Source organism: Artemia franciscana, chromosome 15 (genome assembly GCF_032884065.1).
Source record: "Artemia franciscana chromosome 15, ASM3288406v1, whole genome shotgun sequence".
Classification (NCBI taxonomy): domain Eukaryota; kingdom Metazoa; phylum Arthropoda; class Branchiopoda; order Anostraca; family Artemiidae; genus Artemia; species Artemia franciscana.
The window spans coordinates 32,511,634-32,536,720 of NC_088877.1; the positions used below are offsets into that span (position 1 = coordinate 32,511,634).

The window sequence follows — 25,087 nt, forward strand, 5'->3', positions numbered from 1 at the left end:
GTACTTCTTTTCAGGAGAAACGGGCTCAAGTGAGGGGTCTTAACATACTTAGAATAACTTGAAATACTAGACTATTTAAATTATTATTTTCGAAACTTGGGGCGTGAGGGGAGTAAGAGCAAGCTCATGGAGGTATGGCAGCAAGTTTTAGTTTCTTCCATGACATTATTCAAGAGCCCAAGACATACTTCGATTCATAATAAAAGCTCAAATAGGTATAAAATTCTGTAATAGTCAGTGATAAATTTAAAAAAATACTAGATATTTCGGTCACATGTCCAATGACCCTCATCAGTAGCAATATTGAAATATATTGTTTAATACTGTTTAATGACATTAAACAGTAAACTGTTAAATAACATTTAACTGTTTAATAAACATATTGTTTAAAAACATTATTCTTTCTAAAGCAAAAACGGAAGCGAGCCTCTTTGACCTTCCTGGATCCTGCTGGTTAGCATGAATTGAAGTAACACTTGGACAGAGGTTAATCGCGTCGGGTGAATTGAACTTTACTCCATCTGGCTTTAACATATTATCGTAAATAGAGTTCAAACCAAAATTCACCAGTGTCTCTATTTAAAGCAATATTCTTAAATGGAATTTTCTTAATTTCAATAGTTTGGCGAAATTTTTGCTTTGAACCCCGGTCCCTAGAAATCAAAAAGGCATTATCTAACAAAATAAAATGGTTTGGAAAGTCAAAAATGTGTTCCAAAAGGCTTGAAGTGAAATCCTCAGGTTTATAATTTTGCTTTAAAGGAAATGAAATAGAGTCTTGATGCTCTAGTAATATCATTCCCAAACTCTGGTTAGCCCGTCCCAGATATGAGCTTCACAAGTAGATGGGATCTGATAGACCCCACTTTGCTGCCCAATGAAGTTAGATCCTTCCCAGAATTTAGTAAACTGCCCGAAGTATTACTATTCTTTAAAGCTGCGTTTAAACCACTAATCTGTAAAATTCTTTTAAGTATTTCACTTAGGCCAGGTATACATGATAAGGAACAAATAATATCCTTCTCCTGAGTTGTCTCCAAGACTTCTTTAGAAATCTCAAGAAACTTCATTCTTCTTTGTGAAAAAGTCTGGTTAATCAACCACTCTAGAGACATGTTACTTATTAGTATTTTTCTTAGAAAAAACAACTCCTCCTTAAAAAAAAACTTTAGCAAACACTGCAAACTTTGAGCAAACACTAAAGATACGGTCAGTTAAAGAAATGACCAAACCATTTTTTACTTTGGGAGCGTGACCGAAGTTACACGACAGAATATAAGGATTCCATGAGAAAAAAACCTCTTGAAAGATATCAAAGAAAACAAACCACTTGAAAAAGAATTAAATATTGAAGAAAAAACGCCTCGGGGAAAAACGCATTGAAAGAAAAACTAAATCCTAAAGAAAAGATCTCAAGTATAATGTAACATACTATATGTACAGTCATTATGTAACATCCAAACTGTGCCCCACCATTGCGTAAAACTCACATGTGTGCCGTCTTTCCCCTATGATATTATTTCCCTATAGGTAAACACTCCCTATTATGTAGCCTTCCCTGCTTGACTAGCGCACCATGAGATCGTGCAAGATTAATAAACAGGTGAACTACACCATTACACATGCAGTATAGTAATTTCATAAAACCCAGGTGTGCGTAATAACGTCTTGAGGGGATAATAGCTCAAATAGTATACCCTCTGTCCGTCTGGTGGAATCCATAATGCCGTCACTACTTTCTACATCAATATTGGTGTACATTGATACAATATTGAAGCTTGAAAACAAAGAACTTGAAGAAATTTCCACTTCTTTTAGTTTTTAACCAAATTAGAAGAAATCTTAATATAAGAAATTTGTGTACACAAAAGTGGCTTACACATTGACACTAACCACTCGCTCAAAGCACTTGTCGGTGACCTTGTGCTTGACACAATTGGTCATAATGGTAGGTTTGGCTTGTGAATTTTGGGAAGTCCATGTAATTAAGGGCACAAGGAACTGTGTGGCTATGTGGCAACTTTATTTGTAATAAAGTTGAGGTATAATTTTTCCTTCGTCCTTCAAGCACCTTGATTCGTTCTTAAACTTATTTGTATAAGAGTCTGTCCGATTACACAAAAGCTTTTTGTAGGTTTTTTCATTATTTAGCAAAATTATTACTTTTGAAACATCGTTCTCAATATACATCACAACTAAAGTGTTACCCTTACCTTCTTTTGTAATAGTAGTTGAACCATCCTTTTTTTATGTTTTTTAGAATCCTTGTGTCTTCGATTGACGTACTAGGAAATTCCGGTTTCAATACACAATTTGAAAGGGTGTTCACAGTAGAAGCTCCTACTAAACTAACATCTTTTATTTGGCTTGCTTTTTTATGTTAAAATGTTTCTATTGGAAAGATAACATCTTCCATGGGGACTTAATCAGATTTAAAACAAAATGTTGGACCTTTTTCTATCACTGACTGTTCTTGTATCGTTATAGTTCTTTGACGAAAAATTAACCACACTTGGCATTGACGAAGATGTTACTGCATCAGGTGTCGATAATTTTGAAAACTTTCGAAGTAATCTTTCTCTGGAAAGGTGTAAGTCATGATTAGAGTGATTTTTTGCTCTTTGTTGAATAAAACAAGTCATTTACACTAACCTTTTTTGAAATAAGATTTCCAGGGAAAGTTTATCTCTCACTATTAAAGCTCTTTTTCGACTTTTATCCTTAATAATGTGATATAAAGTCTTGAAATATAAACTTCGTTCATGCTTTTCTTCCTTGAAAGTGCCTAAATGTAGATTGAAGTTTAGCGGAGGTGGCAAATTCTGATTTTCTTGCATTTCGTTGGTTGATAACATTTGTATTTTTTTTTTTTTGGGGGGGGGGGGTGTTTATATATTTATAAACGTCTTTGGTCAAGTTATCCCTATAAATATTATGCAGATAATTTCGAAGACCACACTGTCTTTCCATGACGACAAAGATAAGTTCAAACTGGGCTAAAATACTTTTAATAGACATCCATATATTTCACAAGAAATACTAGATATTTTGGTTACATACGCAGTGACTGTCACCAGTAGTGATAATGAACTAAAATAATTGAAAATATTAATTTATATAGAAAATAACAACATATTGTTTAATAATTTTATTCTTTCCAAAGCAAAAACGGAAGCGAGTCTTTTTAACATTCCTGTTTTGAACTCTTTTCAACATGATTTGTTAACGTCAAATAAAGTTCAATCCACCCAATGTGATTAACCTCAGTCCAAGTTAGTTCAATTCATGCTTACGAACCGGATTCTTATATTTATCCAAGTGATCTGATATTGCGATTTTCCGATTTTCGTTCGTTGCTTAATTACATTGCTAAAATCTAAGACGTTACTGACATTACCCAAGTGCTTCATTCAAGTTTTTTTGCCTAATCGCTGAAAAAAAAATACTTCGTTGATATTTTGATCAGTTGTCAGTTGTCCTGATCAGTTCTCCTGAGACAACTGATCAGAGCTGATTGAAAAAAAGGGATAGGATTAGAAGAGAGGTTCGAGTCCTCAGATTTTCTAATATGTTATTTTTCTATCAGGAACACATATATAAGGAACAAGCTTACAGACCTAAAAATTAACTAGAGGTTGATAAACCAAACAAAACTAATTACTTTAAGTCATTGACTGAAATAACCTGAAATTTTCTATCCAAAAATATGTCTTGTTGCTCAAAACACTTTTCAGTTTCAGCAAAACAATATATATATTTTTATTTTTACCACAAGTTATAAGACTTAAAGCTTGCCATGTAAACAAAAAACCAGGGTTGCCACTAGAGTCACTTCAATAAGTGCTACAATTGCCCAAATTTGCGTGCTACACAGCGATTTTCGGTGCTACAGGCAAAAAAATTGATTGTAGTAGTACTAAAATGGTAATAAAATAGTAATTTTGTGCTAAAAGTGGCAACCCTGAACACGTGCTACACTTTATGGAACAGTGCTAAAATTACACTTTCATGCTACAGGTGGCAGCTCTGCAACAAACACACATTTATCCTTCACTCTCCAATTTTTCAATAAATTCGCAAGCAAAATATTTATGCCTAAGATTAATACAAATTATGCACCATATGCATACCTTTGAGGGTGCATCTTTGCATAGTTATTCCTTTGAGTGTGCATCTGATGAAGCACCCTCAAAGGAATATCTTTCAGTACATAAAAAAGGCCTAATTTTGGGCAAATATGTTCCACAGAGGAAAGAAAGCCCTATGGTGGCGCAGCGGGTTTGACCCCAACTTGATACGAAGTCTGGAGTTCAAACTAAGCTGTGGCAAAACACAGCGGGAACAAACAATACATTACAACACTACCAGAGGAAAGAAATGACACCTAAACGCAATTGTAATCATTATTTAAACTAAAAACCCAACGTATTTATTTGCTTTTGAATAGGGGACTGAAATCTCTAAAATTGAAATTTTATCAAGCAGAAACTTAGGGGATAATTTTTACCAAGACTATCAACCCTTTAAGGGGATTTTCTCTATTGCGTTTTCTTTATTATTCTAGAGACCCAATCAATATTGAAGAAGAAGTCCCTTTTTATATCCCTCCACAGCATACAAGTATGAATTTATGCGAAAACCTCCATACTACACTTCTCTTATAATTGTTGGTAAAATGTATGCATTTGCCCCGACAAAGTGTGACAAAGCTCAAAACCAGGGGCCCCAATTGGGGGCGGAGGGGCAAAAAACCTTTCCCCTCTTGAATTTTGCAAGATACCTTTTACCTCTATTTTAGTTTAAATAAATATCCACTCCCGACATTTTGGATTTTTTTTTCTGATCATTAGTTTAAAAAGGTTATTTCAACTGGCGGATCCAAGAGGGGCCGGGGGGACCTTGTACCCCCTCTAAGACTTTTCTGGCTCCCTCATTCCTTGTTTTATCTGTTTTCACTCTTTTTTAAAAATAAATTTGTCAATATGGTAAATTACTTGCACCCTTGTCCCCCCCCAAGATTTTCCTTATTGTCACCCTTGTCAAATTGCCCTCCGAGCAATTGCTCCATATCCACCCCTGTTTCCCTCCACCCTACGCTTTCATAAGTTGGCATCCCTTATGAAACCTCAATACAAGCAGAAAACGGACTTTTAGGCACTTAAAATAGAAAAAAGAACTATCACTGTTAATTACACTGTGTAAGCTACTTAATTTTTTTAATTTCTTTAAGGAAATGTAGTTGCATGTCACTTTCATAATTACGGTGCCAAAAAACGTTCTTAGGAAGAAGTGAAAGTGACTACTGAAGACAATCAATCAGAGTAATATTACTTGAACTTTAAGATTTATTTAATAAGATATTTTTAACACATAGCTGAAGTAGTCCATTAATGCACTTACACTTGTATTTGCGATAAATTAATTAAAAAAAACAAACAAAGTTTCTTCCAGAGAAGTAAAGAGCGAAATTAGAACTTAAAACGAACAAAATTATTAATTCACAACCTATTTAATATTCATCAATAAAACAAGAGCAAATAAATGATAGTTCCCTATGTCTGTAGGATTATAGAAAACTAGCAATTTATTGAAAAAACAAAAGCCAAGTATAAAAAATAAGAAAATTGATTTTAGGAGTCAAGAGTAAGCACGTAGCCTCACAACAGCAAACTAATCTGTAACACTTTTCATTGTCCTACAGGAGCTGTGACATCAGTAACTTCCAGTTTACAAATAAAATAATCTTTAAAATTTAGGCATAAAAATAATAAGTTTAAATTCATTATACAGCATACAAAATAATGAATTGATTTATCAGGTAACACCTTGGTCTCATCTAGTATCACTCGAAATGAAGAAAATATCAACCGTAATATGAACTCTGGAAATCCAGTCTTTTTCGGATCCTAAACCACAGTCAAACATTGATCTGAGCTCACTGTAAACATTGTGAACTGAGTTTGTGTTTTCAGTAAAGCGCTAGTTTTCTATAATCCTACGAACATAGGAACATATCACCAGTTGACTTATTTGCTCTGGTTTTATTAGTTTATATTAAATAGACTATGAGGTAATAAGTTCTGTTCGTTTTAAGTTCCAATTTCGCTCTTTACTTCTCTTGGAATTTTTTTTTTAATTAATCTGCTCTTTTTGGTTAAAATTTAATGTAGAAACAACCCTGCCATGATCTTTTTTATTTATAAGGAATAATTTCCTTATAAAATTCCTAGTTGTCCATTAAAAATTAATGGGACAAATAGAAACAACCACAGTAAGTGTTATTATCCTGATGTATCCTCTGCAAGACGTCACTTGCTCACGTTGACAAGGCACCAATGCCATCATTTCTAGGCGATCTTTGAGTAGAATGATCTTCATCATTCTAGGCGATGGAATAATTCCTGTTCGTTTTAAGTTTTGATGTAGCTCCTTAGTTTCAGTTGAAACCTTTATTTTTATAATTTCTAATCCCCTCCAATCTAGGGGATATAAGATGCCTTAAACCTTATTAAGGAGCTGAACGAAGAAGCCGTAATAGAATTGAAGGAAAAAATAAGTCTAGAGTGACAAAACATGAAAACAGGGTGTCGTTTCTTTTATTAAAAAAAAAAAAAGGAAACAGATTCTTTCTTTGTTTGAAAATTATATTTAGTAGTCCTTAAGTAGCTCCAGGCGAGTTGCTTCTACACAAAAGGTGAACTAAGTGGGCAGCTTTTCATATCCAGACATGTTTGTGGCAAATTTTGCTAGCTCAACACAAATGTGCCTTAGGGTAGAGGAGTTATTTGACCTATCCCTAAATGAAAAAGCCACTTATTAATTAGAAATAAATCAAAATTTCAGAAAAAAGATCATTTCTTGTGTAGGTACGATAAATGGTATTATAAACTACGTTTGTTTTTCATTTCAAAAATTTTAAGTAAGAATTAGATGAATTCTCCTACAGAAGTGTTTGCATTTGTCTTTCCTCCTCTTTGGATGCAAAATCTTACGCAAAGAGAGAATATTAAGGTGGAATTATTAAGTAATTAATTTGAATAAGTAAGTATAACAATAAGTAATAGTTCTTTTAATATACAACTTTGAGTGGTTCCAGACCACATGCCTACGCTTCTTCACCCACTAAGTGGCAACGGGTAGAGATCAGGGGCGGTTTTGCTATGGGGCAGAGGGGGCAACTACCTCTCCCAGCTTTTAGCTTTCCACCAGACCCCAGTTTCCCCCCTCCACCTTAAATTTAGTTTCTCCACAAATGTTGTCAAAACTAAGACAAACCTGCATAATTCAAGAATACAGTGAAACAGGTCAGTTTTCTCTAATACATCTTTACCTTTTTTATTACTATATGGCTCGTCTTTTCAGTTTCTCTGTCATTTTCTTCTGATTTAGGAAAGTTGGCTCTGACTTCGACCCCCCTCCCACACAGGATTTTGACAAAATTAAGCCATTCGTTGGGATATGGATAGAGATCTACTAAGAATGCCGTCGCAAACCATGACATGACATGTACCTTCCCTTGACATGCTTTAAAAAAATGAGTGCATCACACTTACTTTCAATGAGCATTAGATTTTACTTGAAAAGGTTCTGGCAGCCCACTAGCCCCAGGTTTTCTACTTGAGACATGGCACCAAAAATGCTGTTTTAGCGCCATTTGGAACTTGCTGATGGTTGAATTTATAGGAAGGACGTAGATATGAACAATATCTTTTATATGAGCCATTAAAAAATCTGTCTAACATACCTGCGATACCAATACGTACAATAACAATACAACCATACCGATCAAGTGATATTGATACGTCCGATACCGATACAGTGTATATCATATCATCACCAAACTCCTAGATATTGGACCTGGAAAGAGCGGGGTGCTGAGGAGGAAAAGCCCCTTTCATATACGGAGTAATTTCTGTTCGTTTTAAGTTTTAATGTCGCTGCTTACTTTCATTAAAAAAAAACTTTTATTTTTTTTTATTTAATTTCTGGACGTTTTTTAATTAATGCATATTTTGATCTTGGCTTTCCGCACATAAATAATTAAAACGAAATTTGCATATAAATCTATTTTTGGCTAAATGGCTTTCTCATAGTTTTAGTCGGAAGATTTTGAGAAAAAAGGAGCGAGGGAGGAAGCCTAGTTGCCCTCCAATTGTTTGATTACTTAAAAAGGCAACTAGAACTTTTAATTTTTTAAGAACATTTTCATTAGTAAAAAATATACGTAATTTACGAATTAACCTACGTAACGAACTTCTATGTTCGTATGCTTTTATTGCGTATGTGAGGGGGTTCATCCCTCGTCTATACCTCGCTCTTTACACTAAAGCTTAAATTCTGTCCCAATTCCTTAAGAATGACCCTTGAATCACAAAGGCCGTAGAATAAATACTTGAAATTACTAAAAATACTTTAGCGCAAAGAGCGAGATATTACGAGGAGGTAAACCCCTCATATGCGTAATAATTTCTGCTCGTTTTAAGTTTTAATGCTGCTCCTCACTTTCAGTAGAAAAAACTTTTCATATTTATTTTTTCATTGTTTTGGAAAGATACTCCCACGTGACCCCCCCCCCCCGCTTCAACTCTCCCTCCCAAACCAAAAAAATGCCCCTGAAAACGTCCGTACACTTCCCAGTAACCATTGCTATATGTAAACACAGGTCAAAGTTTGTAACTTGCAACCCCTCCCACGGGGACTGCGGGGGAGTAAGTCGTCCCCAAATACATAGTTATTAGGTTTTTCGACTATGGTGAATAAAATGGCTATCTCAGAATTTTGATCAGGTAACTTTGGGGAAAAATGAGCGTGGGAGGGGGCCTAGGTGCCCTCCAATTTTTGGTCACTTAAAAAGGGCACTAGAACTTTTCTTTTCCGTTAGAATGAGCCCTCTCGCAACATTCTAGGACAACTGGGTCGATACGATTACCCCCCGGGGAAAAAAAAACAAACAAAAAAACAAATAAACACGCATCCGTGATTTGTCTTCTGGCAAAAACTACGAATTTCCACATTTTTGTAGATAGGAGCTTGACACTTCTACAGTACGGTTCTCTGATACTCTGAATCTGATGGTGTGATTTTCGTTAAGATTGTATGACTGTTAGGGGGTATTTTCCCCTATTTTCTAAAATTAGGCAAATTTTCTCAGGCTCGTAACTTTTGATAGGTAAGACTAATCTTGAAAGTTATATATTTAAAATCAGCATTAAAATGCGATTTTTTTTTATGTAGCTATCGGTATCAAAATTCCATTTTTTAGAGTTTCGGTTACTATTGAGCCGGGTCGTTCCTTGCTACAGTTCGTTACCACGAACTGTTTAATATAGAATTAGTTCTAAGGGAGAGACGAAGGGAGGGTGGAGGTAGAAATTGATACATAGTCCCCTGAGGCGGAATCCAAGACTTTTTGTTGAGGGAAGAGGTTGCATTTTTTGGGGGGGAGGGAAGGTTAAAGTTTATTTCTTGGGGGATGAACGCCAGCTCCTCTCAACACGTCGCGAAATTCACCTACACATGTAACATGCTGGAAACCTGTAGCTCCCAGGATTTGAGCTTGGTTTAAAGCCAATTCTAAATCTTTGTTCAGACTTAGGAGTTATTCCCCTAGAATCTCTCATAACTTGTCCCCCCCAAAAAAAAATTTGCTCATTGGTACCCTTATCACACTGGCCTCCCTCAATATTTTGCTCTAGATCCGCCCCTGATTGCTTCTGGTTTTACTTTTTTTTTTGAGGGGGCACAAAAAGTATATAAAACGCACAAAAAATTTGTTTAAATACATTTTTTTTAGTTTTTTTATGGGTCGGACAAAAATTTGGAGGGATGGTTCAAAGCCAGTACCCGTGATAAGGCCTTCGTTGACAATATCGCTGTAAATAATAGAGCAACTTACGCCTGGATAACCCGTGGCAGGACAATGAATAACAACAAATCAATAAACTGCCCAAGCATATCCTTATTCACAGAAATATCCTTTAGGTTAGATCTGTTTACAAGAAGCAATAGCATAAGACTAATGAATACAGGCGTAGAAATTTGGGCTCCTTACACAAAGGAAGTACATAAGGCTAATATGAAGTCACGATCAATTATGCAAGAATGAATATGCAATAGCAGTCGGGCATAATTAAAGTTTTTTCATCACACTGGGAATGAAGGAAGATTTAAGATGATTGTCTAAGAGTTGTTACAGGAGTGTTTCTCAATTGTCGCAGTGGTCTAGCGTTGATCACACATACACATCAAATCGCTACACACACGCACACATCCCTTCTTATTGGAAACTTGCCACTTCCTGATATCCTTGAAATGAAATCGAAAAAAATATATAACTTTCAATTACATGTTCACTTATTGTCATTATTAATTAATTTTTTTAAATATGGAAATACGAATCCAGATTCGCACCCAGAAGCCTTTATCAACGGAAAAGTGAGAAAAAAAAAAACTAGATTTAGCAACAAGTAAAATAATTTAACGTGAAGAGCGAGGCATTTAGGAGCAGGCAACTCTCCTGAGATACGGAATAATTTCTTTTCGTTTTAAGCTTTACTTGCTCCTTACTTTCCGTTGAAAAAAATCTTATTTTTAAGGTTAGGTTAGGGTTTTTTGTCTGCGTGTATGGTCCTGGTGTTCCAGAATGACTAGAAAAAAGCCCAAACATATTTTTCATACAGTGTGATTCATATTGCATTAACAGGAAGCCGCATGGTGTTCTAGAATAAGCATAAAAGTGGGAATAATGTAACTTAGAAAAACAGCTATTTATAGACAGAATAAAGCTATCCAGGCAGAATTTCCAAATTGCAAAGTTTTAAAACCAATTTTGAGGGGTGGGGATGTACGGGCCAAATGATCCACATTCTTTGCGTATATGCATGAACTCCAAATGCATTAATCCAGCTCATATGTCTAATTTTTGTGAATTTGCCTCTTAATTTCCGTGACACAAATCCAGTAAAATCTATCACTTATTATTAATTGATTAATCATTTAATTAGCTTATTTGATTCCATTAATGGATATTGCTTTAAAAATTAAAATAAATGATCTTAGCAGTAAATCACTGAATAAGCTCAACATTATTGACTCAACTTCCCATTGAGTAAAAAAAAATATCAAAGGATAGAAAAAAAGTTTCGGGTGTTTATTTTAGGGAATAAATATGGATAATATAGGAATTTTGCAGTTTTATATTAAATGTTCATGCTTTTAAAACAAATTAGAAGTGCAGTTCTAAATTGTGTTTACTTCTAGAGTTGTTTTCCGCTCAACCAATAAGTTTCCATAAACTTTTAGTCACACATTTCAGTTAATTAAAAATTCTGTTTTCATGGGTCAAAACTAAATTTAGGAAAAGGCCAACGGTCCATAGTCTTTTCTGTATTTGCGAGGAGTCCAAATGGGGTATTAAAAATGACTGTATAACATAACCACAAACCTTACTTTGAAGCAGGTGCACACATCTGATTTTTCAACCAAAGTGGAATGTATTTTACAGGGGTTTAAATTTGTTACTGTTGATGATGATGATAGGGTTCTCTTCCCGCCGTTATGCCTCGGGACCTGCCTTGCAGTTACTGAATTCACCACCTCATTGTTCTCCCTAAGGAATAATTCGCATTGGAATGTTCCTTTATATCTTTTTAGAAAAGCATTTACATTTATTGAAATTATGTAAAAGAATTATTTTATTTTATACTATAAATACGTTTCTGGTAATGTGTAACCCTGGTAACCAAGCAACCTATTATCCCCCCCCCCCTAAGGAAAATCCTGGATCCACCCTTGCCTTGCAGTTGGAATATTTGAAAATAATGGCATAGAAAAAAGTTTTGGCATTTAAGATTCTATCCAAGAATTCTTTCTAAAGTGGGGAGGGGGGTATTACTTTCTAGATAAGTATTTTTATCTAGGATAACCATGAATTTATAGGAGTAGGACATGAACAAAAAATATGAAGTAAAGAATTTCGCTTAAACTTAAAACGATCATAAATTATTTTTATAAGATTATGGAAGCTGTCCGACTGCCCGTTGCCTAGACCCCATACAATTTATGCTTAAATTTCAACATATTATGGATGTCGATCATCCTCTAAATAAACCCTAAATTAAACTTGTTTTTGTTTTATTTAATATTAGATAGGTACAAAGACCGGAATATAGCGATTATGAAATCTTAGCTAATACAAGGGTGGATTTCATCATAGAGGGATGCTCTACTTTCACACAGAAGATACCGTTTATTCATTTATTGATTTTTAAGTTTCGAAAGAAGAAAGGCGGGCGTGTTTGTAATGAGCTGCGCAATGAGCCAAATAATAAATTGGCCTACATCGAGTTATCGGTAATACCTCGACTCTCTGGTATAACAATATTTTCACTTTCGATATATTAAAACACTAAAATTGATATAACATGATACCGATTTTTATTATATATAAACTTATTTCTAAATATATTCATTACTGTCAGAATTTTTTTTTACTATCAGGTAAACTACCTAACCTAATTTTTTGGTACTTGTATATTAGCCAGTACACAATTTGGATCTGCAAGATCAAACAGTAAATGATTTATATATGTTAGTATTCGAAGACATTTAGCTTATGCTACGTTGAAATCTACGTTGCACGTATATTTATATCAAATATTTAATATAGAGATATGGTATTTTGGATGGGTTAGGTTATGTTAGCTATTTCATATAATGCGTTCTGTGCAGTCCCTACTATAATTCATTGTTGTAGTTTCCACAGTTTTGTTACTAAAGTATTGTCTTTTCATCATATTTTCGTATATTTCGTTATGATTAACCTAACGTCACTTCTCGAGTGTGTACTGGCTAATACACAAGTACCACCTTTTTTACTGTCAGGAACTTTGGCATGTGTTAATTTTATAGGGAGTGGGGGCATATATACCACAAGGAACTGTTCTCAGGAGAACGGGGGCAAACGGTACAAGGATTTTTGTTGGGGCTTTTACATACCTAAAAATGCCTTGATACAACCACTGCTGATACTTGACATATTTTGATAACTATTGATCGTATAAACGAGGCTGTGGCTTAGACAAGACCGTGTGAAGAAATCTGACTTTTAACAAATCTTCCCCCTTTCGGTTGATAAGCTGGATGTACAACTGTCTATTTTAAAAGAATTCTAAGAAAAAAAGTTTACTGACAGTACCTTTTTATTGCGTAATTATCTAGGTAATTGTTATACCCCCCCATATTTATGGGAGAAAAGCAGATTTGAAACAACGCTAATACATTTATGAAGTTTATTTCATAAATGAAACAATAAGATGAAAGACAATTTTTAGAAAAACATGATTTAGATAAAAGCATATCTAAAAAAAGATAACACATACTGAAACAGATGAATAAATGAATCCTAATACAAGAAGAAATTTAAATGAGTGATATAGTAACACTTAAAGCAAAACAAAAATTGTATAAACAGAAGACTGAAGTAGGACTAATTCTACCCCGCCCCTAAACAATCTGAGGACTATTATAGCATTTGCTTTTATTGAATATAATATGAGTTTGTGACTTTGTGGTTTCATTTAAAAACATCAACAAAAATACAAAATCACTAAAATGCTCAAGATGACTGGAAGGGACTAAGGAAAACAAACATGAATGTTCAACAGATTAACTTTCAGATCTTTATCAAATATTTAGTTTTTCAATAAAAAAAAATAAGGAGTTACATTAAGCACTAAATTCAAATGATTTTTAAGCGTAAAACTATCATGTATCACTGTCAACAATCAATAAAACCCAAAACGAACATAAATTATTATAAATAGCCAAGCCAAACTAAAAACAAGCAAATTAGTAGTAGCTCTAGTATTCGAATTAGCCCTGGGAGAATGCACATAGCACCTTTTCAGACTCTAAGCCTTTTGGTTAGTTCTCAATCCTTCTCAACATATCCAATAAATTTCACCCTAATACCCTTACCCCGTGGTAAAAGCACTAGAATAGCAATAAAAGTTGCAACACTAGCATACACACAGTTCCTTTTGGTTAGTGCAACGTCCCATCAACACGACAAGCACGTTTCAACTTAGTACTCTAGGCCGACTTGGAGAGATACTGCTCATACACTCTTTTGGCAACATACATCCACATAGCATTTGATTAAGTCCAAACTTTTCCTAAACATTCACTGAAAGTTTTACCTTAATGCTATTAGTCTCAGTAGTAGAATTAATCCTAATTGCAGTATCAGTTGTATGCACACAGTGCCTTTTGGTTAGCTCGACACTCCCCCAGCCCTGAAAGTTTCAACTTAATGCTCTAAGCCGTTCCTAAGATATTATTGATGCACCATTATGATAGCCTGCATACACATAGAGTGTTTTTATTAAGTTCAACTTCACTTTTAATATTTTCGGAAAATTTCAGAACATTGAAAGTTCAAGTGCGATTATGGAACTGTAACATGTCTGCCTCTCTGTTTTAACTTGATGCTGAGAATATTAGCGGTGTTAAAGGAGCCGCATGTCTACTTTCCTTTTCGAAAGCTGTTTACCAAATTTGCGCTTTAGTCCAGTGCAAAGATGATGTTGGATGAATACATTAAGACACTAAAAGTAAATGGGAGAGTGGCGGACTGTATAAGGGCTCTGGAGCTGCTGTGAACCTCCATCCAGGCAAATGGAAAATTCATCCGTAGTTCCAGTCCTAACACTTAAATTTGTATAATTGTAGATAACTCTGAAAAATGGCTCAGGTCAAATGGCAACGACTCATGGACATGACCGAGAGGTACTTTCACAAATCAAAAGATTGGAAAATTATTACCACCTACAATTCTCCTATAGTTTGTTTTTTACTCTGTTATTTAATTCAGTCCCTAAGAAATATGGCTTGCCAAAAACTTGGTAAATAAATTCATGTGTGTTAATTGTTAATCAACAAGTTAACTCCCTCGTCAATATTGTACCTAATCTTATTATTAAAAAAAACCTTTGGATCATGTTGTCAAACTGTCAATCCCCAAGATACAGATTATCATATCTCCTATTGTATTCTCTTCAGTAGCTGACACTTAGATTTAAATCCCTTTTCCTGTATTTAAGGACAGCTAGGAGTTCCCGTCGCTAAAATGCTCTAGCTTTCACAAAGATATGGGTTCCTTCCTAATCTCACGGAACTACTTATCTAGAGCAATCTTTGCTGAATTCGGTTCATCAAGCTGAATTTAGTTCATGAAAATTGTTAATTTTCATAATAAGCTCTGTTTTTATTCGAAGAAAAAAAGAACGACCAGACAAAATAGAACTTACCAGATACAACAAGAGCTAAGAGCTCATATGACCCTTGTGACGAGGTTGGATGAGCCGAGAACCAAGAGCTCATATGACATGAGCTCTAGCAAAATCAATAGATTGATTTAAAAGGATTTTCAAAGGCTTAATGCCGGTCGGGATTTAAAATAAGAGCTCTGAGACACGAGGTCCTTCTAAATATCAAAATTCATTATGATCCGATCACCCATTCGTAAGTTAAAAATACGTCATTTTTTCAATTTTTCCTCTCCCTCCAGCCCCCCCAGACGGTTGAATTGGGGAAAACGACTGTTACCAAGTCAGTTTATGCAGGTCCCTGACACGCCTATCAATTTTCATCGTCCTAGCACGTCCAGAAGCACCGAACTTGCCAAAGCATGGGAAATCCTTCCCCTCCAACTCCCCCACAGAGATCGGATCCATTTCAATTATGTCAATCATGTATCTAGAACTTGTGCTTATTTTCCCAATCAAGTTCCATCCCAATCTCTCCACTCTAAGCGTTTTCCAAGATTTCCGGTTTCCAAGATTTCCGTTTCCCTCCTCCAGCCCTAATATCCCTGGATCTGATTCGATATGAAAATGGAGCATCTGATACATAAGATCTTTCTATATTTCAAGTTTTATTAAGATCCATTACCCATTCGTAAGGTAAAGATACCTCAATTTTCATGTTTTCGAAGATTTCCGGTTTTCCCCTGCAACTCCCCCCAATGTCACCGGATCCAGTCGGGATTTAACACAAGAGCCTTGAAATACAAGATCCTTCTAAATATCAAATTTCATTAAGATCTAATCACCTGTTCGTAAGTAACAAATACCTCATTTTTTCTAATTTTTCCAAATTACACACCCCCCACCTCCACCAAAGAGAGCGGATCCGGTTCGGTTATGTCAGTCACGTATCTTGGACTTGTGTTTATTCGTTTCACCAAGTTTTATCCTGATCTCTCCACTTTGAACTTTTTCCAAGATTTCCAGTCCCCCTAACTCCCCCCAAACGACATTGGATCCGGTCGGGATTTAAAATAAGAGATCTGAGCTACTAGGTCTTTCTAAATATGAAATTTTATTAAGATTCTATCACTCCTTCATAAGTTAAAAAACCTCATTTTTTCTAATTTTTCAGAATTAACCCTCCCCCCTAGCTCTCCCAAAAAGAGCGGATCCATTCCGGTGCAACAGATGCAATTATCCTAGTTCTGGACCCACATGTTTGACCCACCGATTCAGCTTGTTTAGTCCCAAGTTGCATAAATTTCACTTTGGTAGAAACCACAATAGTTCCGGGCCGGCACAGATGTCTTCAATAATTTAGTACTTGCTACTAAAACATTTTTAATACTCAATACAGTAACTCTTTTAAGAAATTGAAGAGAAAAAACAATTTTTTTTTTAACTGTTTCTGATTCTTAATCAGATCATGCCGGAAAATCCGGCTCCATTAAGTTGGTTTCAGGCACCATCCCCTCTTCCCAGTCTGCGCCCACCGATGCTCTTCCATAACAGAAGATTGGAAATTATACCTTAGTCTATACAATTTCATCAAACACAACAAACAATCAGGTAGCAAAGCTTAAGAATCTTTTATTTTCAGCTTTGAAGGCCGGTTGTTTGGTTAATGTGAATCTTTAAAATAAAAATACAGGAAGAATAATATTAAATACTATTGATATTATTCCTAGGGAATACAGGCACTTAAATTTTATTTCTGAGGGGAATGCTAGGAAGCTTACAGCAATCTTGAAATTAAAAAAAAAAAAAAAAAAAAAAAAAAAAAAAAAAAAAAAAAAAAACAAAAAAAAACAAGAGGCAAAAAGATAGACAGCAAAATAGGGGACAAAATTACTTTCTAAAGCTATACATTTAATAAGAAATCCCAAGAAAAGAAGAGCACGGTCAGAGAGAGATTGCTAAATTAGGTCGAAGCCTTAAAAACTAATCTAGGTTTAGGTCTTTGAGTAAGTGAAAATAACTCCTTCTGATATGGCAGAGCTACGAAAAAATAGCTAAATAAGGCAGGGTTCTATGTATGTAACCCCCTTGAAAATACCCCCCCCCCCCAATGCGATTAATATTCCCCTGGAAAGCAACTCCCGCGGAAAATACACCCTCCTTGGAAAATACGCCCTCCAAGGAAAATACTCCCCGGAAAATACACCCCGCCCGTGGAAAATAAGGTTTCCAAATTTGAGAATTTTATTACACTTTTTTTTATAGTTTCGTTGAAAAGTGCTAAGAAACGGGAAAAAGAGGAATTCACACACCAAAAGTATCTTAAAAACGTAGAAAAAAAACTTGCAAATTCATTTTCGTCGAAAATACTTCCATATGAACTTCTGCAATTTTTGACAGTACCGGGCACCAAAGTAACATAAAATTAAAGAGAAAAAATGTAGGAACAGAATCATCAAAATTAAGCTTAAACACATGGCCCCAAAAAAAAAATTAAGAAGGTTTAGCTTTCCTTTGAAAAAATAGCTGGCTTTTGGGAACCAACGAATTCTTATTAAGTTTTTACGGACGAAAGCATTGTCAAATTCTACAAGTTTGTTTTTCTTATCTTCCAAGCGTAAAACTAAAACAAATCATCATCGTTAATAAATAAATGAAACTCAACACTGACAGAAATTACAATAGGTAACCTAGTTAAACTCAAAACGAGCAAAAATAAAAAGTAGTATGGCCGACAACACCCATGTTGTCTCAAGAGCAGAACAAAATTTATACTTTACCAAAACAAAAACAAAAACAAATAACCGTGTATTGCCAGTTTGATATACACATTCTGATATGTGTTCCTTGTAGTCTTAATACTTCTTTATTTGCTAAAGTCAGAAAGTGAAAACGTTTAAAATGTATTTTGTTTTCAGTGATGTGCAAATTATGTTCTGGTCTAAAGGTTTAAAATTTTGCTCGTTTTGAATTTGAATTGGTTATTTATTGTATTTCTGTTCGTTTTGGGTTTAATTCATTTATTTATGGTGATTTGTGGTAGTTTTACGCTTGGAAAACAGTTTGAATTTATTTCTACTTATTTTTGGCTTCATGAGGCTCTTTACTATTCTTTGACAAACTTGTTTTGGGAATTAAAAAAAAAAAAATTGTACATTTTTATTGACACAGTCTTTTTCATTGAAAAAAAGTCATATATTTTTGTTTGTTTTTCTATTAGACTCCATAATTCTTACTTTGAAGATTATTTAACTTCATTTCTGCTCATTTTTGGTTAAATGAGGCTCTTTCTTTAAAAAACTTGTTCCGTATGTTTCCCAATTACAAAGGAGCAACATGAAACCTTAAAGCGAACTGAATTTCCACATATATATATATATATATATATATATATATATATATATATATATATTTATATATATATTCATATATATATATATATATATATATATATATATATATATATATATATATATATATATATATATATATATATAAACTACATGTAAGGGGTTGCCTCCTCCTCAAGACCTCGATCTTTACACTAAAGTTTTTTTTTATAGAATTTTAAAACAAAGCTTACTGTTTTAATTAAACGGTCATTGTGTTTCAGGAATCATTCTTAAAGAATCAGGACAAAAAGTAAAAACTTTGGCGAAAATAGCAAGGTCTTGTGGAAGGGGCTCTTTTCACATAGGCCTACATAATAATTTATGTTCGTCTTAAGATTCGATGTTGTTCCTTATTTTCATTTGAATTTTTTTTTTTTTAATTTGATTTCTGACCGTTTTTAAATAATAGCGGGAAATCTTACCCTCTCCCCATGAAATATTCCGGTACTTGTGTATTAAACGCCACTCATCCAAGTTTACGATGCGTAAAACTTGATAAATAACTTCTTTCTTCGTTTTTTAGAAGAAAATCTGGGTTATATATTTGCAAATTACAGGGGGTGAGGTAAAGTATATCGGGTTTGCATGCAAATGTCTTAGGTACAATTTTTCTGCATATTATGAAGTAAGATTTGTTTCCTGGCTTCAAACTGGCCAAATACTTTACCCCCCCTCCCTTATGTGCAAATACATATATAGCCCAATTTATATATTTCCCATCTAATTTGTCATTTGTCTTTGTCTTGTCTTGCGTTAAGCTGAAAAACCTAACGAAGAAACCGGCTCCTTCTCGACTTTTACACAGGGTAAATTTGATTGGTTGGCATATAATACAAAAACACCAAAATTTTTCCCCTACGGAAAAAACTCAAATAAATTGTCAAATTTGGAAAGCCTTATTTTCCATGGGGGTGGGGGTCTGTTTTTTTACGGGAGGGGGGTATTTTTTGCGGGGGGATATTTTCTGCTGGGGGTATTTCACATGGGGGGAATTTTCCAGGGATGTCTTCCGTGAGGGTATTTTCCTCGGGGGTATCTTCCGGCGGGGGTATTTTCCGGAGGGTAAACACCGGGGGGGGGGAGTTAAACGCCAGCCTCCCTACAAAATAGAGAAGTTTCACATTTTTATTTCAAGGAGAGAGACGCAAAAGTGTTTGTTTATTTGCTTGTTTTCTTTTCCCCGGGCTGATCGCATTAAACCACTAGTCCTAGAGAATTGGAAAAGGCTCATTCGAACGAAGCTAAAAAATTACAGTGGCCCTTTCAAATAGCAAGAAAATATATGCCACGGCAAGGATACTTTTTCTAGCATGATCCGGCGCAAAACACCAGCTTTCCCCCAAAATGTGACAGAAAACCATAAGGTGAAAAATCTGAGATACATAATAAGTTTGAAACTATAAAAAAAAACTATTTATTGAGCCTCTCAGTTTCCGATGCAGTATTGTCGCGCAATGGAACACTAGTTTCAACAGACACACATAGTCAAACAGTTCGTGGTAACGAACTGTAGTAAGGAGCGACCCGGCTCAATAGTAACCGAAACTTAAAAAAACGGAATTTCGATGCCAATAGTTACATCGAAAGAATCGCATTTTGATGCTGATTTTAAATATATAAGTTCCATCTAGTTTAGTCTTACCCATCAAAAGTTACGAGTCTGAAAAAATTTGCCATATTTTAGAAAATAGGGGGAAACACCCCTTAAAAGCCATAGAATCTTAACGAAAATCACACCATCAGATTCAGCGTGTCAGAGAACCATACAATAGAAGTTTCAAGCTCCTATCTACAAAATGTGGAATTTTGCATTTTTTGCCACAAGACAGATTAGGAATACGTGTTTATTTATTTTTCTTCTGTTTTTGTTTTGTTTTTTTTGTTTTTGTTGTTTTTACCCAGGGGTGATCGTATCGAACCAGTGGTCCTAGAATGTCGCGAGAGGGCTCATTGTGACGGAAATTAAAAGTTCTAGTGCTCTTTTTAAGTGACCAAAAAGTTGGAGGGCACCTGGGCCCCCTCCCACGTTCATTTTTCCGCAAAAGTCACCAGATCAAAACTCTGAGATAGCCATTTTACTCACCATAGTCGAAAAACTTGATAACTATGTCTTTGGGGACAACTTACTCCTCCACAGTCCCCGTGGGAGGGGTTGCAAGTTACAAACTTTGACCAGTGCTTACATATTTATTTATTTATTTATTTTCTTTATTTCCCTAAAAAAATGAGGAGTACGCTACAATATAATATAAAGAACAGACAAATGATAACACTTACAATCAAAACCTATCAAATATTGATCAAACAATTAAAAAGAGAAGAAAAAAAGATACAAAACACTTGCTAAATAGTTTAGCCTATAAATCATCAAGATTTTTATATTTTTATATTTTTTTTTTATACAGACTACGGGATCCTTCACTTTAAGCTTTAAAACAATCTCAGTGTTACTAAAAGAAAGGGGGAAACCAAGTAAAAATTTACAAAATTTAAAAGAAGAAACTTTAATGGGCGAAAGATCAGAAGGTCTGACATTACGGAAGAAGAGGGGCGGGAACAATACGTGAGGCAGATCAACAGCGCTATACATACGACCAAGGATGTCCCGACGGTAAAGACCCCGAAAACGAATTAAAAGACCAAATGCCTTGCGTAGTTTCATCTGAACATGCTGAACCAGGACTGGTTTAAAATATCTTTTTGAAGCAGCATAAGGTAATCCCAAATAAGTGACTATAGGCGACGACTGAAAAATAACACCATTGCCGCAATCGAGAGTCGCCCTGACATTATCCTCTAAAAAATTTACAACAAAAAATTGACATTTTTCAAAACTGATAGAAAGCCCCAAACCTTTTAAACAATTAATATTATATTAAGAGCAGTAGCTAAACATGAATTGAATATATAAGGAGAAATAATTCCTCCTTGTCTAATTCCTCTACCCACTTGAATTAATTTGGACTGAGATGAAGACGAACTAGGACAAATACGGATCTTTAATCCAGAATACCAAGAGCGAAGGACTCAAATGACAGCTAGGGGCAATCCAGCATGGATTAAAGCGAGCAGTGCAGATGCCTGAGAAATGATATCAAAGGCCCCTTTGATATCAATCAAGAGGGCGTATAGCGGTTGAACAGAGATTCTCGCTTCTTCAATAACTTTGCAGAAAGATGCATGGGCGTGGTCACATCCCAAACCTCTCTTGAAACCAACTTGATTAGAACCAGCGTCAAGAATTTCAAGAAGATCCTTCAAACACAACTCAAACACTTTCCCAATCATAGAACCCCTAGTAATTGGCCTCCAGCAACTACAAGATGACAAGCCTTTTTTGCCGCTCTTAGGAATAGGCGTAACTATTATGCCAATGTAGAATGACGATGGTACTAAACGTAACAAGTAAAAGGCTGAAAATGCCAGTAGAGTAATAAGAAAAGAAGAAGGAGTAAGTTTAAGGTGATTAGCAAATACGCCATCATGATCCTTAGCCGACTGCGCTTTTAACGTTTTGATTGCTCTACGTAACATATCCTCAGAAATCCTGTAATCAGTTGAGAAATTCTTCAACCTTTCATCTAATTGCAACACAACACCGTTAGAATCGTGCAAAGTCGACAACTTAGAAAAATAATTTTCCCACTCTTTTAGCGATGGTGTGGAATTAGTATCAGGCCTGTTAGTACGCCTATTGCCTCGGAGAACATTCCAAAGGAGATTCTTGTCCTTAGCTTCTTCTATGACCAGGTTATTATGACGACGGAGCTCCGCTTGGAATTTGGCCTTTCTCTTTTTCATTAGCAAAAAAGCTGGGTGCGAGTCTCTAGCCTTACCAAGTGCCCGCCATTCCCAATACGCTTGTTTTGCCGCCTTATTAGAATTTACCAAAAAAGGATTGAGGCTCCAAAAAGGTTTCTGCGCGCCCAATCTTATCCTATTAGTAGGAAAAACTGCCGCAGTACCATACTTTAAGCAATGGATTAATTCAAAATAAAGACAATTTATAGTCAAAGAAGGATTACTGTCCATTGAATCCAAACTATCAGGGATATAAACTTTATCAATTAAAGTCCCAACTCTTTCTTAGTAAAGCGGTTTAAAATTTGGATTCCAATCAACCCGATCAAAAAATTTAGGAAGCTTATTACCAGAAAAACGAACTGGGGAAGGACGAGAAGCCAAAGGGGGTAAAAGGAACTGAAGCGGCATGTGGTCACTAACGGGGAAATCTTCGATTACAATAACCACAGGCAAAGTGGTTTCTTCTAACCATATAATAACCACATAAATAACCAGATAATAACCACATAAATAACCACAGGCTAACCCAAGTGGTTTCTTCTAACCACTTGGGTTAGAAGAAAAAGCATGATCAATATTAGTTACACTACCACTCCAATGAATATAAATAAAATCCTGGGACTTCGGTAAACAGAAAAATTAGGAAGACAAGATGATAAAATTGCACCCCTTTCATTAGCTATGTTTGGATCACAGTTAAAATCACCTAAAATATAAGTACGCAAATTTGACTGAAAATTAGAGACAAAACAACTAAGATTAAAACAGCATTGAGTAAACGTATCAAAAGAAATATCATCATGGTAATCAGTCGGAAAATAACAATTAATTAAAACTACGTTTGAAAAACTACAAGCTAAAAAATTTGTATCAATTGTTAGAATAGTTGCATTAAGAGACTTGGGTAAAATAGTAGCTAAACCACCGGAGGGACGCCCACCAGTCGGTGTAGCAGGAACAGCAAAAATGTCATGCTGAGTAGACAAACTAGAAAGCAGATTCAACGAATGATCAAGGAGGTGGTGTTCCTGAAGACATAATAAATGACGATTTTTCATTCAAAAAACTATGAAGTACAGGTAATTTTCCTAACACACCATTTGAATTAAAGGACGTAACACGAAGTAATACATTCATTTATAAAACTTCTTTAAAATCGGACACCTAAAGCTGTAAACTGGATGATCATTCGAGCCACAACTGGCGCATTTAACTGGCGCTTGACACGGGGAGTCTTTAGTCGAAATGTGATTACCGCTACATCGGGCACATTTGAAACATTCAGATTTACATTGATTTTGAACATGGTTAAAACTTTGACATTTAAAACACATAGTAATGGTTATTGGGAAGTGTACAGACGTTTTAAGGGGATTTTTTTTTGGTTGGAGGGGGGAGGGGTTGAGGGGAGGGGGTTATGTGGGGGAACTTTCCATGGAAGAATTTTTCATGGGAAAGAGAATTTCCATGAAGGAGGCGAAGGATTTTCTAGCATTTAAAAAAAATAATGAAAAAATAAATATGAAAAAGTTTTTTAACTGAAATTATTACGCATGTGAGGGGTTCACTTCCTCCTAATACTTCTCTCTTTACGCTAAAGTATTTTTAATAATTTCAACTATTTATTCTACGGCCTTTGTGATTCAGGAGTCATTCTTAAGAAATTGGGACAAAAATTGAGCATTAGTGTAAAGAGCGAGGTATTGACGAAGGGGAGGACTCCCTCATATACGTAGTAAAAACATACGAATATAGAGGTTCGTTACGTAAGTTAATTCGTAAGTTACATATATTTTTACAAATAAAAACGGTCGTAAAAAATTGAAAGTTCTAGTTGTCTTTTTAAGTAACCAACAAATTGGAGGGTAAATAGGCCTCCTCCCCCGCTCCTTTTTCTCAAAATTGTCCGACCAAAACTATGAGAAAACTATTTAGCAAAAAAAAAAAAAAAAAAATATGCAATAGCAAAAATAAAAGCATGAATTAATTCAAAAACGTTCAAAAATTTAACAAAAAAAAAAGTTTTTTAACTGAAAGTAAGGAGCGACATTAAAACTTAAAACCAACAGAAATTACTCCATATATGAACGGGGTTTTTCCCTCCTCAACACCCCGCACTTTACGCTAAAGTTGTTTACTGTTTTAAAAAGTAATGCTGAGAGAAAGAGTCAAACTTTAGCGTAAAGAGCAGGGTGTTGAGGAGGGAACAGTCCCATTTCATATATGGAGTAATTTCTGTTCGTTTTAAGTTTTAACGTCGCTCCTTACTTTCAGTTAAAAAAAAACTTGTTTTTTTTTAAGTTTCAAAAAGAAACAGTTCGTATAGACATTTATTTTGAATTTTTTAGTTAACTAAGTTTATTCTGCATATTCAAATTAGTTTATTTCAGTAAGTTGATTCCTTTGAGGCTTGATATAATTATGCACCGCACTGTCTAATTCTACATCAGCCAGTATAGAGGAGGATTGATGGGTCTTTGAGAAGGTGGGGAGGGGGAGTGTGCTGGAGCCTGAAAAACTGCGATTTTATGACCATATTTTGTAACTCTTCGTGTACCTTTAGGTAAATGTGAAAGGAGGTTTTGGAAGGGGGATCTCTTCAAAGCTATAAAACCTCTCATTGAA

General features: G+C 35.0%; 1 protein-coding gene across 1 annotated transcript in view; it reads right to left on the bottom strand.

Moving 5' to 3' along the window:
- The window catches only part of LOC136036368 (chitooligosaccharidolytic beta-N-acetylglucosaminidase-like), a 579,146-nt gene that overhangs the window by 552,989 nt on the left and 1,070 nt on the right, over positions 1-25,087 (bottom strand). The window lies entirely within an intron of this gene.